The following is a 10,218-nucleotide window of genomic DNA, read 5'->3' as shown; positions in this document are numbered from 1 at the left end:
CATAGAATACCCAAAGGAAACTGTTGGGTAATCCTTCTATCACAAATCCAAAGGCAAAACATTCGTTGCTAAGAATGGATCCTTTCTAGAGAAGGAGTTTCTCTCGAAAGAAGTGAGTTGGAGGAAAGTAGAACTTGATGAGGTAATTTTACCTGCTCCCTTATTTGAAAGTAGTTCATCACAGAAATCCATTCCCGTGACTACTACACCAATTAGTGAGGAAGTTAATGATGATGATCATGAAACTTCAGATTAAGTTACTACAGAACCTCGTAGGTCTTCCAGAGTAAGATCCGCACCAGAGTGGTACGGTAATCCTGTTCTGGAAGTTATGTTACTAGACCATGACGAACCTACGAACTATGAAGAAGCGATGGTGAGCCCAGATTCCGCAAAATGGCTTGAGGCCATGAGATCTGAGATAAGATCCATGTATGAAAACAAAGTATGGACTTTGATTGACTTGCCCAATGATCGGCAAGACATTGAGATTAAATGGATCTTCAAGAGGAAGACGGACGCTGATAGTGTTACTATCTACAAAGCTAGAATTGTCGCAAAAGGTTTTCGACAAGTTCAAGGTGTTGACTACGATGAGAGTTTTTCACTCGTATCTATGCTTAAGTCTGTCTGAATCATGTTAGCAATTGCCACATTTTATGAAATCTGGCAAATGGATGTCAAAACTGCATTCCTTAATGGATTTTTTAAAGAAGAGTTGTATATGATGCAACCAGAAGGTTTTGTCGATCCGAAAGGTGCTAACAAAATGTGCAAGCTCCAGCGATCCATCAATGGACTGGTGCAAGCATCTCAGAGTTGGAATATACGCTTTGATAAGTTGATCAAAGCATATAGTTTTAATACAGACTTGCGATGAAGCCTGTATTTACAAGAAAGTGAGTGGGAGCACTACAACATTTCTGATAAGTATATGTGAATGACATATTGTTGATCGGAAATGATGTAGAATTTTCTGGAAAGCATAAAGAAGTGTTTGAAACGAGTTTTTCAAAGAAAGACCTCGGTGAAGCTACTTACACATTGAGCATCAAGATCTATTGAGATAGATCAAGACGCTTGATAAGTTTTTCAATAAGTACATACCTTGTCAAGATTTTGAAATAGTTCAAAATGGAACAGTCAAAGAAAGTGTTCTTGCCTGTGTTGCAAAGGTGTGAAATTGAGTAAGACTCAAGACCCGACCACGGCAGAAAATAGAAAGAGAATGAAAGTCATTCCCTATGCATCAGTCATAAGTTCTATAAAAGTATGCCATGCTATGGACCAGACCTATTGTATACTCTGCCCTGGTTTGGCAAGGGAGTACAATAGTGATCTAGGAGTAGATCACTGGACATTGGTCAAAATTATCATTAGTAGAATAAGGATATGTTTCTCGATTATGGAGGTGATAAAAGAGTTCGTCATAAAGAGTTACATCGATGCAAGCTTTTACACCGATCCAGATGACTCTAAGTCTCAATCTGGATACATATTGAAAGTGGGAGCAATTAGCTAGAGTAGCTCCGTGCAAAGCATTGTAAACATAGAATATTTGAAAAATACATACGAGTCTGTAATATGACAGACCCGTTGACTAAACTTCTCTCACGAGCAAAACATGAGCATACCATAGTACTCTTTGGGTGTTAATCACATAGCAATGTGAACTAGATTATCGACTCTAGTAAACCCTTTGGGTGTTGGTCACATGAGGATGTGAACTATGGGTGTTAATCATATACAGATATGAATATTAGTGTTAAATCACATGATGATGTGAACTAGATTATTGACTCTAGTGCAAGTGGGAGACTGAAGGAAATATGCCCTAGAGGCAATAATAAAGTTATTATTTATTTCCTTATATCATGATAAATGTTTATTATTCATGCTAGAATTATATTAACCGGAAACATAATACATGTGTGAATACATAGACAAACATAGTGTCACTAGTATGCCTCTACTTGACTAGCTCGTTTATCAAAGATGGTTATGTTTCCTAGCCATGGACAAAAGAGTTGTCATTTGATTAACGGGATCACATCATTAGGAGAATGATGTGATTGACATGACCCATTCCGTTAGCCTAGCACTTGATCGTTTAGTATGTTGCTATTCCTTTCTTCATGACTTATACATGTTCCTGTAACTATGAGATTATGCAACTCCCGTTTACCGGAGGAACACTTTGGGTGCTACCAAACGTCACAACGTAACTGGATGATTTTAAAGGAGTACTACAGGTGTCTCCAAAGGTACATGTTGGGTTGGCGTATTTCGAGATTAGCTTTTGTCACTCCGATTGTCGGAGAGGTATCTCTCGGCCCTCTCGGTAATGCACATCACTATAAGCCTTGCAAACAATGTAGCTAATGAGTTAGTTACGAAATGATGCATTACATCACGAGTAAAGAGACTTGCCAGTAATGAGATTGAACTAGGTATTGGATACCGACGATCGAATCTCGGGTAAGTAACATACCGATGACAAAGGGAACAAAGTATGTTGTTATGCGGTTTGACCGATAAAGATCTTCGTAGAATATGCAGGAGCCAATATGGGCATCTAGGTTCCGCTATTGGTTATTGACCAAGAATAGTTCTAGGTCATGTCTACATAGTTCTCGAACCCGTAGGGTCCGCACGCTTAAGGTTTCGATGACAGTTATATTATGAGTTTATGAGTTTTGATGTACCGAAGGAGTTCGGAGTCCCGGATGAGATCGGGGACATGAGAGGAGTTTCGAAATGGTCGAGACGTAAAGATCGATATATTGGACGACTATATTCGGAGTTTGGAAAGGTTCCGAGTGATTCGGGTATTTTTCGGAGTACCGGAGAGTTACGGGAATTCGCCGGGGAGTATATGGGCCTTATTGGGCCATAGGGGAATAGAGGAGAGAGGCCAAAAGGAAGGAGACCTGCTCCCCCCCTCTGGTCTGAATTGGACAAGGGGCGCAGCCCCCCTTTCCTTCTTCCTCTCCCCCTCTTTCCCCTTCTCCTACTCCAACAAGGGAGGTGGAATCCTACTAGGACTAGGGAGTCCTAGTAGGACTCCACACTTGGCGCGCCCCCTCCTAGGGCCGGCCTCCTCCCCCCTTGCTCCTTTATATACGGGGGCAGGGGGGCATCCCATGACACACAAGTTGATCTACGGATCGTTCTTTAGCCGTGTGCGGTGCCCCCCTCCACCATATTCCATCTCGGTCATATCGTCGCGGTGTTTAGGCGAAGCCCTGTGCCGGTAGAGCATCATCATCGTCACCACGCCGTCGTGCTGACGGAACTCATCCCCGAAGCTTTGCTGGATCGAAGCCCAGGGATCGTCATCGAGCTGAACGTGTGCTGAACTCGGAGGTGTCGTACGTTCGGTACTTGGATCGGTCGGATCGTGAAGACATACGACTACATCAACCGCGTTGTCATAATGCTTCCGCTTACGGTCTACGAGGGTACGTGGACATTACTCTCCCCTCTCGTTGCTATGCATCACCATGATCTTGCGTGTGCGTAGGAAATTTTTTGAAATTACTACGTTCCCCAACATACAGATGGCGGCATATGACGGCAGCGCCATAGAGCGTGACCCCCCTTGTGTCACCGTCAATGGTCACCTGCTGACGCTGATGCAAATTTAAAACTATGGTACAAATTAAAAAATAAATCAATAAAGATATACTCCTGGAAACTAAATCAAGCTAGCCATGCATTGTTCATCTCAAAATAGGAACACATATCCTGTGGCTTGATTACCTAAATCCAACCAGAGATCCTCATAGCAGAGGGGTAGAAAAGCAAGAAGGCTTGTGAGCAGAAACTACAGTGCAGGGCAGATCAAATCATATCTTCTTGCCTATGTAATTAATAATCAAAGAAGTAGAAGCTCAATTGGGGGTACAAACCCATGGGGATAGAAGTGGTTCTCTTCTTCAAGATGCGCGCAAAGGGAGGCGATCTCGGGGCTGGCCGCCTTGTATATTGTTCTCAGTTATCAGATATTCCTGACTATTTACCAAAGAACAGATTTGCGCGGTTGTCGTCCTGCTGCGAATATATATATTATCATTTAATCTCTAAAAGCCTAGCTGAATGAGACAACAGAAAACCTGCGTTTAAAGAAGGCAGGGCACGTTCTTGCCATACAAACATCAACCGTGCTATGGGTTGACTACAATTAGCAAAGGCAAGCAGATACACACAAAAAAATCTAAACAGTCTGATACATGGCGGACCATATAGCAAGCATGGCACTGTAAAAACGGCTATTCATTGGATCTAAACAATTTGATGCACAGTGGACTACATAGCAAGCATCGACATGGCTAAAAGGATTATTCAACTACAAATCACATGGCATATATATCAAAGACAGATCTAATCGCATAAATCCTGGACAGATCTAGCATAGGCAGGTCCACGCAAAGGGGGCTCACCTTGCTAGCAGTCGGCTCCTCGGCGCACGTGGCCGGCGCGTCGAGCCGCTCCATGTTTCATGGTACAAGTAAAAGCTTGTCGTCCTTATCAAGAGGAAGGCATAATGGATCTCTGTAAAGGCAGGGCACCAACACAGTTACACATCACACAGGCTCTTGAAAAAAAAGAAACCATGCTTAACAATAACACAAGTGGGAATCAAGCAAATTGCAATATTCATGGCTTCTTTTGGGACAAAATCAGTACATCTTCAGCCGAAGCAAAGAAAGCACACACATATATGCATACAGATGTATCCTAGCTAGCACCTCTACCCATACACAGACATAGAGCAGAATACGGCCAACAAGCCAAGCAAGGCAACAAACATGTGCTTTGTAAATATTTAGCTAGATTCAAGGGCTTCCTTGGCAGCAAGGTACAAACAAATCAAGAAAGACAAAGAAAAATCTCTTCTTTCGAACCTAGCTAAATCTGAGAATCTCCTCCACAAGAAGAAAACAAAAAGTTGCTAACCCCTCTCCTCAAGGTAGATTGCAGCACACAAGATTACATCTCAGAGGGGTAGAATACCAACCTGCGGCTAGATGTCACACCCAGTACTCCATTCTGACTGTGAATCCGTTCCCTAGCATACTGAGCTGCAAAAAAGGGGATCAACAGTGGAGAGCGAGAGCGAGAGAGAGAGAGAGAGAGAGAGAGAGAGAGAGAGAGAGAGAGAGAGAGAGAGATGCGGGTTTAGCAGCCACCGTCGAGGTAAGAGGTCGCGCTAGGGCAGGGAGGATCGATGGGTGATAATGGTGAGGAGGATGAGCGTCGGGGTCGTGGCGGATGGAGAGGCGACCGCCGGTGAGGAGAACGAGCGTCGGAGCCGTAGCGGATGGAGAGACGACCTCCGACGAGGCTTGTGGCGCCCCATCCTGCCTGGCGTGGTTGACCCGCGGCGCCCACGCCTCCGGCAACCGCGGCGCGAATCCGCGGAGGCACGTGCACACCAAGCGACGCCCTTCCTCTCTGGCCGCTTCCTTCACAGCGGGAGGATGGCATGGGCGAGCGGCGACGGCGGCGCCGACGGCTGCGGACGGCGGCGCCGACGGCTGCGGCCGGCGGGCGCGGGCCTAGGGTTTGGATCGGGGGAAGAGAGGCGAGGCGGGGGAGAGGAGAGGGGCTGACGCGCACACCCGGCGACGCCCTCTCTCTCTGGCCACTTCCTTCACAGCGGGAGGATGGCCTGGCTGAGCGGCGGCGGCAGCTGCAGCCGGCGGGGGTGGGCCTAGGGTTTGGACGGGGGGAGAGAGGCAAGGCGGAGGGAAGAGGAGAGGGGGACGCGCGAGTGGGAGAGGAGCGACGGCTAGGTCACACCCATATGCCGTGACTGGATATTTTTTGCCCATGTGAAATGACCAAAATGCCCTCGGCAGCCACCCAGTTTTACGCGCGGTGGCACGACCGGGAGGTAACTCCTCATTCAACCCATGCTACAGGGGGCGGGATTAGATCGGACGGACGAGGTTATGGATAACGGCTCGATCCGACGGTCGAAACTCCATCAAGCAAACCGATCGGACGGTCACCATGCGCTAATCGTTGAGGAGCCAGATGTTTCGATCGGTCTCGTTTTTCTGGATTTCTAGTGCACATGGTGTGATTTCGATGACAGTTAGATGATGAATCCCCTGTCTAAAGGAGAAACATGTAGGATAAGACCCACTTGCGCATTATTTCTTTACAAAATTGTTAGGTTTTTTATGCTCGTCCTTTTCTCGTATGCTAATACTTATGAAATATTGCTACTTGTGATAGGTGTTGGGATTACCTGGATAGAAAAGGTGATGTAGCGTAGTAGCAAAAAGTATTTTCCTCGGTTAAGAATCAAGAATTATCGAACTAATAGATGACGGCACAAAAACAATGTGAACAGTATGTGCACACACGCAAAGCAAATGCTTGCACCCAACGAACACTGGTACATCGACCTGCTATACAAACAGTTTTAACCCTTTCTGTGATGGAGTTTTCAATCGTCACCTTGCCTATGTGTGCGATAGGGATCCTTCCCACACGACCCAGAAACCGTCGGGGGTAGGTCATCCGGTCACACATGCGGGGAAAAATGAGCTAGTGTGCGATCGGGCGAGCCATCACATACAATTATACATGAGAAAAATATGATGACATGATGTAGAGGGATAAACTCAAGTAATATGATGAAACCCCCATCTTTTAACCCTTGATGGCAACAATACAATACATGCCTCGTTACCCATACTTTGTCACTGGGTGAGGATCACACCGCAAGATGAACCGAAAACTAAGCACCTCTCCCATTGCAAGAAGAACCAATCTAGTTGGCCAAACCAAACCGATAATTCGAAGAGAAATACAAAGATATCAAATCATGCATATAAGAATTCAGAAAAGACTCAAATAATATTCATAGATAATCTGATCATAAATCCACAATTCATCGGATCTCGACAAACACACCGCAAAAGAATATGACATCAGATAGATCTCCAAGAACATCAAGGAGAATATTGTATTGAATATCAAAGGGAGAAAAGAAGCCATCTAGCTACTAGCTATGGACCCGTAGGTCTGTGGACAACTACTCACGCTTCATCGGAAGGGCAATAGAATTGATGTAGATGCCCTCCGTGATCGAATCCCCCTCCGGCGGAGTGCCGGAAAAGACGCCAAGATGGGATCTCACGGGAACATAGGCTTGCAGCGGTGGAAAAGTATTTTGGTGGACGCTTCTGTTGGTTTGGGAATATTTGAAAATTTATAGTGCAAGAATTAGGGTTGGAGGAATCCCGAGGGGCCCACAAGCCAGGGAGGCGCCCCCTAGGGCGCGACCTGAGGGCTTGTGGATCCCTCGGGACTCTTCTGGCCCCCCTCCAAGCTCCGTGGATGTCTTCTTGTCCAAGAAAAATCATCGTAAAGTTTTATTCCGTTTGGACTCCGTTTAATATTCATTTTTTATAAAACTCAAAAATAAGGAAAAAGACAGAAACAGGCACTCGACTCTAGGTTAATAGATTTGTCCCAAAAATAATATAAAATACCATATTAATGCATATAAAACATCCTAAACAGATAATATACACTGGTGGAAAAGGGCCTTTGGTCGCGGTTCGCAACTGCCATTAGTCGCGGTTGCGCAACCGCGACCGAACGGGCGCGACTAAAGACCCCCCCCTTTAGTCGCGGTTGCTTAAGAACCGCGACTAAAGGCCCGTCCACGTGGGCGCCAGGTGGCCGTCGGGGCGGAGGACCTTTAGTCGCGGTTCTTCTGGCCAACCGCGACTAAAGGCCGCCGCAGGTTTAGGGTTTTAGCCCCCCCCCCCTAAACCTGTTTTCTGTTTAATTTGTATTGTTTTATTTCTTTTGTGCTTTATTTTAATTTTGAAGGAGTTTCATATATTCTACGGTACTACATACATGCATATGAATGTACAATTTCAAATAAATTTGAAATTAGAACCAAAAAGAATTCAAGAGGAATATACAATATATATTCAATATCATCGGATGACCATATACAATTTTGAACAAGTTTCCATACATGATTTAATGCATATAAAGTTCTACGTCCTCGTAATAGTGTTCTCCTTTAGGATGGAGGACTTCCCTGCTGAACCATCCAGCTAGTTCCTCTTGAAGTGGTCGGAAGCGAGCTTCTGGACTAAGCATCCACCGGAGGTTATTCCTCTGAGCATTGGTATCACTCGGAACCCGCTCAAAGGTGTATCTCCGGATCATCTCACAGACATAGTATCCACATAGATTGGTCTCCGGTGGCTGAATATCCCCAGCATTCTTAGCCTTTAACATTTTGAATTCTAGCTCTTTTTTGAATTCACCGACCTTTGTATCTACGAACCGTCTCCAAACCCTACGAGGCAAAGAAAATTAAATGAACAAGAGAGTTATTAATTAGTTACTTGATATTAGGAAATGAACGAAATAGGCCGATCGATATAGAGCGCAAATGAATGAAAATAATTACTTCTGCAGCATTCTTCTCATGCCGCCCCAAAGCTTTGGATCCATATTCACAGAGTCGTGGACGAGACATTCTGAGGTGTTAACTTTAATTACTAGCAGAATCCAGTGGAACCTGCGGACACGATACATGCACAGTACGTCATGCATAACTCATCGATTAGCCGGCCACATACCATGCATGGAGTAAACAAAAGAGAATGTGCTCAAGACAGAAACACTCACTCAAAATGGTAAGGAAATAGAATATCCGGAATTTCCGGAATGGGCTAGATTTTGCTTGAATTTCCGGAATGCGTCGGCCATCTTATGAAGAGCGAACTGTTTGACTAGCCTCCTCCTCTCCTTGTTTTCCTCAATCTTGTTACCCTCCTCATCGAATTTGTTGTATTCCGGAGGTAGAACGAAATGTTCCATAAGCTTCTTGAAGCAATCTTTTTTTGTTCTCTTATCGACAAAAGTGAAACCATCAATTCGTGCCTTCTTTGGCTCATTCCACTCCTGGACGGTGATCGAGACGTTGTCTCTAACAATGGCTCCGCATTGGCTGACAAACTTGGTGGCGTTCTTGCGGGGCTCCAGCGGCCTGCCGGTTGCACTGTCGACAACCTCGATGGTGCATGTTTCTCCTTGTTTCATCGTCTTGGTTGCGCCACGCTTTGACGACGTACTCGATTGTTTCGACGATCCGGCCGAGGGCTAAAATAAGAAAGAGTCGCGCGCGTTAGTACACACATATTTATTCAAATCAGTTAGTTTGTATCACCAGAGGCTCAATGTATATATATACCTCGGCGCCGGAGGTGGTTGCTACTTCCATTTGAAGATCGTCATTTATCGACGTTTGTTCGGCATCATCTTGCTGACGGCGCCCTTCATCTTCACCGTCAAGGTTCAGATAAGAAGAGATATCATCTTCTTCTTCTCCGGTCAGCACATATAGAATATCGCCGTTTATGATGCCGAACATATGTGCTTCACCGTCCGGATCATAGTTGTCCATAATCGGGTCAGCTCTATCGTCCGCCATTATGTCAGTCCTGAAAACATGTAGTAAAAACAAATTAATTAAGTGAAGAAGGGGGGCGGTGGCGGTGGCGGTGGCGAAAGGGCGGTGGCAAAAGGAGGGGGCGAGGAAGGGGTGGGAGAGGGTGTCGCGGTAGAGCGCGAGACGGGGCGGCAGACGACGGCGTCACGGAGAGGGAGGAAATTCCAATTTGTCATGTCGCGAACCCAAAATGGGCCGGCCCAGGTGAGCTACGTCCTGTGAGACGCGTCGACTTTTTGATGCAAAGAGCGTCACACAGGGCTGGATATGGCCGCGCCTGGGTCTTAGCCGGGCTGCAGTTGCAGCCTCCGCGGCTGTACTGTTGCTAATGCACCGGCCCGTTGTAGCCGACGCCGAAACAGTGATTAGGATACGTTGGAATTTCCTATATGACGCTGTCTGCGTCAAACTGTCGAGCGAACGCACCTACGAGGGTTCCCAACCCTTTTTTTATTTTCATTTCTTTTCCTTTCTTTTTCTGTTTCGTTTTTCTTTTCTTTTTTTGTTTATTGTTCTTTTTCTTTTTCTTTTTCTTTTTAAAAAATGTTCTCCTTTGTTTATTTTCTTTTTCTTTTTCTTTTGTTTATTTTCATTTCTTTTCCTTTCTTTTTCTGTTTCGTTTTTCTTTTCTTTTTTTGTTTATTGTTCTTTTTCTTTTTCTTTTTCTTTTTAAAAAATGTTCTCCTTTGTTTATTTTCTTTTTCTTTTTCTTTTGTTTA

The sequence above is a fragment of the Triticum dicoccoides genome, chromosome 2B (genome assembly GCF_002162155.2).
Source record: "Triticum dicoccoides isolate Atlit2015 ecotype Zavitan chromosome 2B, WEW_v2.0, whole genome shotgun sequence".
Lineage (NCBI taxonomy): Eukaryota > Viridiplantae > Streptophyta > Magnoliopsida > Poales > Poaceae > Triticum > Triticum dicoccoides.
This window is presented reverse-complemented; position numbering follows the sequence as displayed.